This window comes from Schistocerca gregaria, chromosome 2 (assembly GCF_023897955.1).
Source record: "Schistocerca gregaria isolate iqSchGreg1 chromosome 2, iqSchGreg1.2, whole genome shotgun sequence".
In the NCBI taxonomy this organism is placed as follows: Eukaryota; Metazoa; Arthropoda; class Insecta; order Orthoptera; family Acrididae; genus Schistocerca; species Schistocerca gregaria.
Genome location: NC_064921.1, coordinates 721690952 through 721699838, shown reverse-complemented (window position 1 = coordinate 721699838; position 8887 = coordinate 721690952).

Sequence of the window (8887 nt, the reverse complement as noted above, 5' to 3'; positions counted from 1 at the left end):
CACTCGAGGGAAGACTTGAAACAAGGACCTCTCGTTCCGCAGCTGCTCACGCTAACCACGGGACCACGGCGCTCCTGGGCTCACACTCTCCTTGATGTTGCCTATCTTGCACATGTACTACTCAGTTTGTATAGTTTGCTTATTTTTTTCATATTTCCACACAACTTGTTCCTGTTTTCTCGATTGATGTGTGTTCAGTTTTTCAAGGCCTATCCACTGTGTCAACCTATAACTAAATATGAAGGGGGTGCGATGGGGAGGTTCCCTTGTCAGTATTTCTGTAGGGAACTACAACGGCTGTTTGCGTCCAAGCCACATCGCGTTTGTGCACTACGCCCGGCATGAGGGGGTGCGGCACGACATTAGGAGCTATCCTAAGACTTTCGTCATGTTACATGCCAAATATATATTAAAGAATAATGAAGAAGAAATAAAACCTGAAATGCTGCCGACGAGTTACTTATTAATGTGGCCCATTTATCAGTAGTCCTGTATCGAAGCATCATTACGCATCCACGTTTATCTGCACCAAACATCGCCCTCAAGAGGTACACTGGAGCACGTTCGGTGGGTGGACATGCAGGATCAGTGGCCTGGTACGGCGGTCGCCACTAACACATCCGACCGGCTGTGGCGTCAGGTAACATGGCGGCGGGTTATGACGTCAGGCTACTCAGCTGCGCTCCTCTGCCTCGTCGTCGCATCTCCTTGCGGCAGAACTGGCCAGTGTTGTAGATCACTACCAAGAGAAGTAGTCAATAATTTCCAAACAGTCGGGTGTGTGGGACCACACCCTTTTCATAGATAGAGAGGATAATCCGCCACGATCTCCACCTTTCCAAAAGGCATGCAGAACATCGCATCGCTGTATTCTGCCCTTCCTCGAATTTGTCATTCGAGACAGTTACACTGTCCTTACCGCTTAAGCTTATATGACAACCATCTTCCTTCCGTTTATTTTATGTTATGTATATCTCACTGGTAACTGACCAATTGTGCTTCCCACTCCACTATTAACAACTGTGAAAATAGGAAATTTTAGCACTGAAGGTGAAGAGCGTCCTCGACACCAACTCAAGTCGCAGTTCCAGAAACTGCAGATACCGCTCATGCCATGTTACTAGATGATAGGACAACTGATAGCAGTGAACGTGGTCATATTCCGCGGAATTTTGAGATTGCGGACATGAGAAAGCTCTCAGGCAGATGAGTTCCCATATGTCTCAGTGCAGACAAATAGCGTGGACGAGTGGTTGCCTCATAGTACATTTTGATTGAATGTCACCAGGATGCTGTGGGATTTTAGGATCATCTCGGCACCATGGACGAAACGTGGATATACACTTTTGATTCAGAGACAAAATTAAAGTCCAAAGAATGGAGAAATAGTGGTCAGGCAAGACCCGAGAAGTTAAAAAAGCCTCAAAGATCAGCAGACAAGTTGCTCGCATCCGTCTTTTGGGATAAAGAAGGAATCCTACTTATTCACTAATTACAACATTGTAAGACCATCAAGGGAAAGTACTGTGTTGAACATCTAGACAAACCGAAGCACAAATAGGCCCCGAAACGTCGATAAAAGGTGAAAAAGGCATTTCTTTTCTGCAAGACAATGCCCTCCTCACATGTAGTCCAAAACGTAGCAGAAATTGTCAGATTGTCACTTTGAAATCCTCAAACATCCACCATGCTCACCTAACTTGACCCCATCGTACTAATAACTGTTTCCAAACTTCACGAAACATTTCAAAGGGAGAGAATTTTTGAACAGTGACGAAGCCAAGAAGCGCAGTAATAATTTTTACTTAACTTTTTTTTTTTTGATTGGTTAAAGAAGCTGCAATGTATTGGCTTCAAAAGGAAAGTCGTGCAGAGTGGCCGCGCGGTTTAAGGCGCGATGTCACCGATTGCGCGCCCCCTCCCACCGGCGGTTCGAGTCCTCCCTCGGGGATGGGTGTGTGTGTTGTCCTTAGCATAAGTTAGTTTAAGTAGTGTTCATCTCTACGGACCGATGATCTTAGCAGTTTGGTCCCTTAGGAACCCACGCACATATGAACATTTTTTTTCTCAAAGGGTTCAAATGGCTCTGAGCACTATGGGACTCAAATGCTATGGTCAGTAGTCCCCTAGAACTTAGAACTACTTAAACCTAACTAACTTAAGGACATCACACACATCCATGCCCGAGGCAGGATTCGAACCTGCGACCGTAGCAGTCGCACGGTTCCGGACTGCGCGCCTAGAACCGCGAGACCACCGCGGCCGGCCCAAATGGAAATATGTTGAGGAAATAATTGTTTTTTTTTTTTTCAAGTCCAGAACAGCACTGTTCTGTATAAAGTCAAAGGTTTATAGGCACCCCCTAGCATACCAACACTTTTGTGGAATTTCAGATTCCGTGATGATAGAGTAATGAAAAATGAGGTACGTCTAACTACAGATAGATGAGAAAATAAAACACAGCGCAACAAAGCTTCAGCCGAACTAAATCCATCAAAGCACACTTCATTTTCTTTTTTATTCGAAACTGTGCATTGAGGTAACATGGTACCATCATAATTTTAAATTTAAGGGTAAATCAGACATAATATACACTCCTGAAAATGGAGAAAAGACCACATTGACACCGGTGTGTCAGACCCACCATACTTGCTGCGGACACTGCCAGAGAGCTGTACAAGCAATGATCACACGCACGGCACAGCGGACACACCAGGAACCGCGGTGTGGCCGTCGAATGGCGCTAGCTGCGCAGCATTTGTGCACCGCCGCCGTCAGTGTCAGCCAGTTTGCCGTGACATACGGAGCTCCATCGCAGTCTTTAACACTGGTAGCATGCCGCGACAGCGTGGACGTGAACCGTATGTGCAGTTGATGGACATTGAGCGAGGGGGTATAGTGGGCATGCGGAAGGCCGTGTGGACGTACCGCCGAATTGCTCAACACGTGGGGCGTGAGGTCTCCACAGTACATCGATGTTGTCACCAGTGGTCGGCGGAAGGTGCACGTGCCCGTCGACCTGGGACCGGACCGCAGCGACGCACGGATGCACGCCAAGACCGTAGGATCCTACACAGTGCCGTAGGGGACAGCACCGCCACTTCCCAGCAAATTAGGGACACTGTTGCTCCTGGGGTATCGGCGAGGACCATTCGCAACCGTTTCTATGAAGCTGGGCTACAGTTCCGCACACCGTTAGGCCGTCTTCCGCTCACGCCCCAACATCGTGCAGCCCGCCTCCAGTGGTGTCACGACAGGCGTGAATGGAGGGACGAATGGAGACGTGTCGTCTTCAGCGATGACAGTCGCTTCTGCCTTGGTGCCAATGATGGTCGTATGCGTGTTTGGCACCGTGCAGGTGAGCGCCACAATCAGGACTGCATACGACCGAGGCACACAGGGCCAACACCCGGCATCATGGTGTGGAGAGCGATCACCTACACTGGCCGTACACCTCTGGTGATCGTCGAGGGGACACTGAATAGTGCACGGTACATCCAAACCGTCATCGAACCCATCGTTCTACCATTCCTAGACAGGCAAGGGAACTTGCTGTTCCAACAGGACAATGCACGTCCGCATGTATCCCGTGCCACCCAACGTGCTCTAGAAGGTGTAAGTCAACTACCCTGGCCAGCAAGATCTCCGGATCTGTCCCCCATTGAGCATGTTTGGGACTCGATGAAGCATCGTCTCACGCGGTCTGCACGTCCAGCACGAACGCTGGTCCAACTGAGGCGCCAGGTGGAAATGGAATGGCAAGCCGTTCCACAGGACTACATCCAGCATCTGTACGATCGTCTCCATGGGAGAATAGCAGCCTGCATTGCTGCGAAAGGTGGATATACACTGTACTAGTGGCGACATTGTGCATGCTCTGTTGCCTGTGTCTATGTGCCTGTGGTTCTGTCAGTGTGATCATGTGATGCATCTGACCCCAGGAATGTGTCAATAAAGTTTCCCCTTCCTGGGACAATGCATTCACGGTGTTCTTATTTCAATTTCCAGGAGTGTATTAAGGATGTCAATGGTTCTAAAGAATGATAAAAACTGGATGATACTTGTCACCTCACGGCCTCATGTATCCCCACCAATCACTGGTTTATTATACGTATATATTTGTCATATCCAGATTAATCAAAATGAAATGCATTTGTAAAGTTATCAGTGAAATTAGCTTTCAGTTACCTTTACACTGAAGAGCCAAAGAAACTGGTACACCTGCCTAATTTCGCGGCCACCCAGAAGTGCCGCAACCCGACCTGGCATGGGCTCGACTAATGTCTGGAGCAGAGCTGGAGGGAACTGACACCATGACTCCTGCAGGACTGTCTACAATCCGTAAAAGTAGGAGGAGATGGAGATCTCTTCTGAAACAGCACATTGGAAAGCGTCCCAGCGTGTAGCCACGGGATCGAGTAGTTGGCCCGAGAGCTTTACACAGGTGATCAGCAGGCTAAAGCGTCAGACGCTACAAGCGAGGCGTTATGCGTCATGTAGAGGTTTACTCATGAAATTTCGAGAGAGCACTTTCCGGAAAGAGTCGAACAACATGTTAGTACCTCCCACACACATCGCGCAAAATGAATACAACGATAAGATTTGAGAAATTAGAGCTAGTACAGATGTTTATCGACAAATAATCTTGCCGCGAGTGAGGGAAGGAGTATCAGTTAGTGGTTTTACCACACACCGTCAAGTGGCTTCTGGGACATTGATTTGATGTGGATTCGTTCACTGAGCAAGAAGAACCAGCACGCAAAGCAGTAGGGTATGGAAGTACTAAGAAATTATTAAATACACTTGAAATTCTCTAAGGCTATAGATACTAATTTAACGAAGTGCATACGGGAGGCTAGTGCGGCCTTGAGAACTACTCTACTGTTTCGGATACGTAGGAGATTGCGTTAAAGGAAGACTGTAACCTCCCCCTTGCTAATCGGTCCATTGGACTGCGATATAATTAACCTTGATCGCATATGAGTAATGAAATTTTATAGTGAGTAATGCTATCGTTACCGTAGGAAAACATTACCTGTTCGTATAAGGAAAGTGTACAACAGACTCTTCTGAAGGAAGAATTTATTCTAGGTCTTATCTAGGTATAAGTACTGACGGTAATTTTGAAAGGGGTGGAAATTTGATGGAATCGCTCATGACCCACACAGGGGAGAAAAGGGTACCATGTAATATTTTTAATATAATAATACTGACAATACAAAAGCACTGATTAGCAAAAAATTGATAGTCAAACGGTGGCCAGCTCACTAGGACAACGAATATCCAAAGGGGTCCACTATAGATCTGACTACTTGGAGAAATAGAATAATAAAAAAAAATTCCGCTGTTTGTCCTACTTGGTACCGGTGCCACACAAGTGAGCTATCTTCTACGATGATTCTCTCGTTACTTGGAGGATGGTTTCTTCCAGTACTCTTCTAAGAAAGCTCCTATACCAACAACTCTGCTTTTGTGATAGCTCCATTTCATTTTCAGACAACGGGTTAAACCGAAATATTTGTAAGAGTTTTTCCCAACCAGCTATGGCTCATCGAAATGCCGTCGTAGGGTACTATGTATTACAGTATTTCGTTTTGTAATTTCACATTTTTAGATTTCTCAACATGTAAAACAAGGTTCGATTGCTCTTGTGTTCATATTTTAGTAGGATGGCTTTAAGTATTTATTTTTACGGTTAAGTGCGTCGGCGATCGGGTGTCTGGAATCAAAGGACAACAACGTAGTCTGCAGCACCACATTCCAAAATAGACGCCAATGTGATTTTCCAGGTGCGGCTGTGGGAAGGTTGAACAGCGTACTGTGTAACACGATGAGAGCGAGCTCGTGTCGGCAGCATACGGCAGCCGAACTCCAGCGGTGCGCATTTCGTTCTCGGTGTTAGTCGGACGGCCGCCTCCGTGGCTAATGTTGAGGTGAGGCGGTCGCCACCCTGTCACGCTCTCAGCCGCCGCTCGCGGAAGGCGGCCATTAGCAGGCTGCCAGCCGACGCCCGGCGTCGCACTCAGCGCGATGAGGCCCTGGCGCAGCCGCCTCCCGCCCTGCACTGTTGTGCTGCAGTGTTGCCGCCTGATGGATGCTGCCGAGCAACGCGCCGCTCGGACAATGGCGCCGCCCGGAGCCTCTCTGACAGCTGCAACCAAACTTCCCTCTCTCGCTCAGACTATTAGGCATGCAACAAACTACGCCCTAAACACGCGTCTCACCTACCACACAGTTCGTCTGCTCCGGCGTAAAACACCCACTGGCACAGCGGTCCAAATTTCACGCTCCAATACTTTACAGACACGAGTGAAGAATACGAATGGCAGGTGAAAAAGTTCTAAACTTTTGGTAGTCCTCATTCGCAATGTTTTTTACACACAGAGACAGCACGACGTGCATCGTGCGAGTTGGTGTTCGCTCTGTGTCTACTGGGTTCACTTTCGACCCACTTACGAAGCCAGTTACTGTTCTGTAGTCTTAGAGATATGTACGAGGTGCTTTCAATAAATACTCCAACACTTTATTTAGATTGCCAAAAATGCTTAGAATGGATCTGAGCACCACGGGACTTAATATCAGAGGTCATCAGTCCCTAGAGAACTTAGAACTACACTACTGGTCATTAAAATTGCTACACCAAGAACATATGCAGATGATAAACGGGCATTAATTGGACAAATAAGTATACTAGAATTGACGTTTGATTACATTTTCACGCAATTTGGATGCATAGATCCTGAGACAGCAGTATCCAGAACAACCACCTCTGGCTGTAAGAAAGGCCTTGATACACCTGGGCATTGAATCAAACAGAGGTTAGATGGCGTGTACAGGTACAGATGCCCATGTAGCTTCAACACGACACCACAGTTCATGAACTGTAGTGACTGGAGTATTGTGATGAGCCAGTTGCTCGGCCAGCATTGATCAGAGGTATTCAGTTGGTGAGAGATCTGGAGAATGTGCTAGCCAGGGAATCAGTTGAACATTTTCTGTATCCAGAAAGGCCCGTATAGGACCTGCAACATGCGGTCGTGCATTATCCTGCTGAAATATAGGGTTTCGCAGGGATCGAATGAAGGGTAGAGCGACGGGTCGTAACACATCTGAAATGTAACGTCCACTGTTCTAAGTCCCGTCAATGCTAACAAGAGGTGACCGAGACGTGTAACCAATGGCACTCCATACCATCACACCGGGTGATACGCCAATATAGCGAAGACGAATACACGCTTCCAATGTGCGTTCATCGCGATATCGCCAAACACAGATGCGGCCATCATGAGGCTGCAAACAGAACCTGCATTCTTCCGAAAAAGTGACGTTTTGCCATTCGTGCACCCAGGTTCGACGTTGAGTACCGCATCGCAGGCGCTCCTGTCTGTGATGCAGCGTCAAGGGTAACCGCAGCCTTGGTCTCCGAGTTGATAGTCCATGCTGCTGCAAATGTCGTCGAACTGTTCGTGCAGATGGTTTTTGTCTTGTAAACGTCTCCATCTGTTGACTCAGGTATCGAGACGTGGCTGCACGATCCGTTACAGCCATGCGGTTAAGATGCCTGTCATCTCGACTGCTAGTGATACGAGGCCGCTGGGATCCAGTATTACCCTCCTGAACCCACCGATTCCATATTCTGCTAACACTCATTGGATCTCGACCAACGCGAGCAGCAATGTCGCGATACGGTGAACCGCAATCGCGATAGTCTACAATCCGACCTACATCAAAGTCGGAAACGTGATGGTACGCATTTCTCCTCGTTACACGAGGCATCACAACTACGTTTCACCAGGCAACGCCGGTCAACTGCTGTTTGTGTATGAGAAATCGGTTGGAAACTTTTCTCATGTCAGCATATTGTAGGTATCGCCACCGGCGCCAACCTTGTGTGAATACTCTGAAAAGCTAATCATTCGCATATGACAGTATCTTCTTGCTGTCGGTTAAATTTCGCGTCTGTAGCGCGTCATCTTCGTGGTGTAGCAATTTTAATGGCCAGTAGTGTACTTAATAATAAGTAACCTAAAGACATCAATACAACCATGCACGAGGCAGTATTAGAACCTGTGACCGTAGTAGTCGCGCGGTTCCAGACTCAAGTGCCTAGAACCGCTCGGTATATGGAGCCGGGTTAGATTGCCAGAATACTATATTATTCCCTACTCTTTTGGCTATAATATTCTAATTTTCAACACAGCCTGTGTTCAATGCGACGACCTTACGCCACCTTGCTGGTAGCGGGGGAGGGGGGGGGGCTTTATGGCCTCACGTACCACCCTACTGGTCGACGTCGGAGCCAAGGTCTTGCTGCATCAGAAACCTCCCCATTATGCCTGTACTGTTTCACGCACAGTTCATCCTTTATTGGGCCAGCAGATGGGAAGTTGGGATGTGCGATATCCGTGCTGCAAGGAGAATGAGGAAGAACAGTGCAATGAGGATTTGTGAGCTGCTCCTGAGTATAGCACAATACACTTCCGAATTGTTCTTTGCACAATGAGGGAGAACATCAAACAGAGTAACTGCTTCAGAGTGCCAGAAGCCGGTCGCCATGAATTTACCGGCCGAGGATGCGGCTTTGAACTATTTCTTCGCACGGGAGGTGGTGTAGCTCATTGTATGGATTGCTGTTTTGTTTCCGGTTCGAAGTCATGAACCCATATTCCACCTATGACGATGTTCCACAAAACGTAGACACGATCAGCCACGTAACGCGTAAGTAATTACCCACAGATGGACCTTAATTGTTCTTTATGGTTTTCTGTCAGGCAGTGAGTAATCCACGCCTTTGAGTACGACAGTTGGTGGTCGAGTGTGCAGCACTACGAACAGAGACATACAATTGTGCACCGAGGTGTGTGATTGCGGTCCTTGGATCACCTCG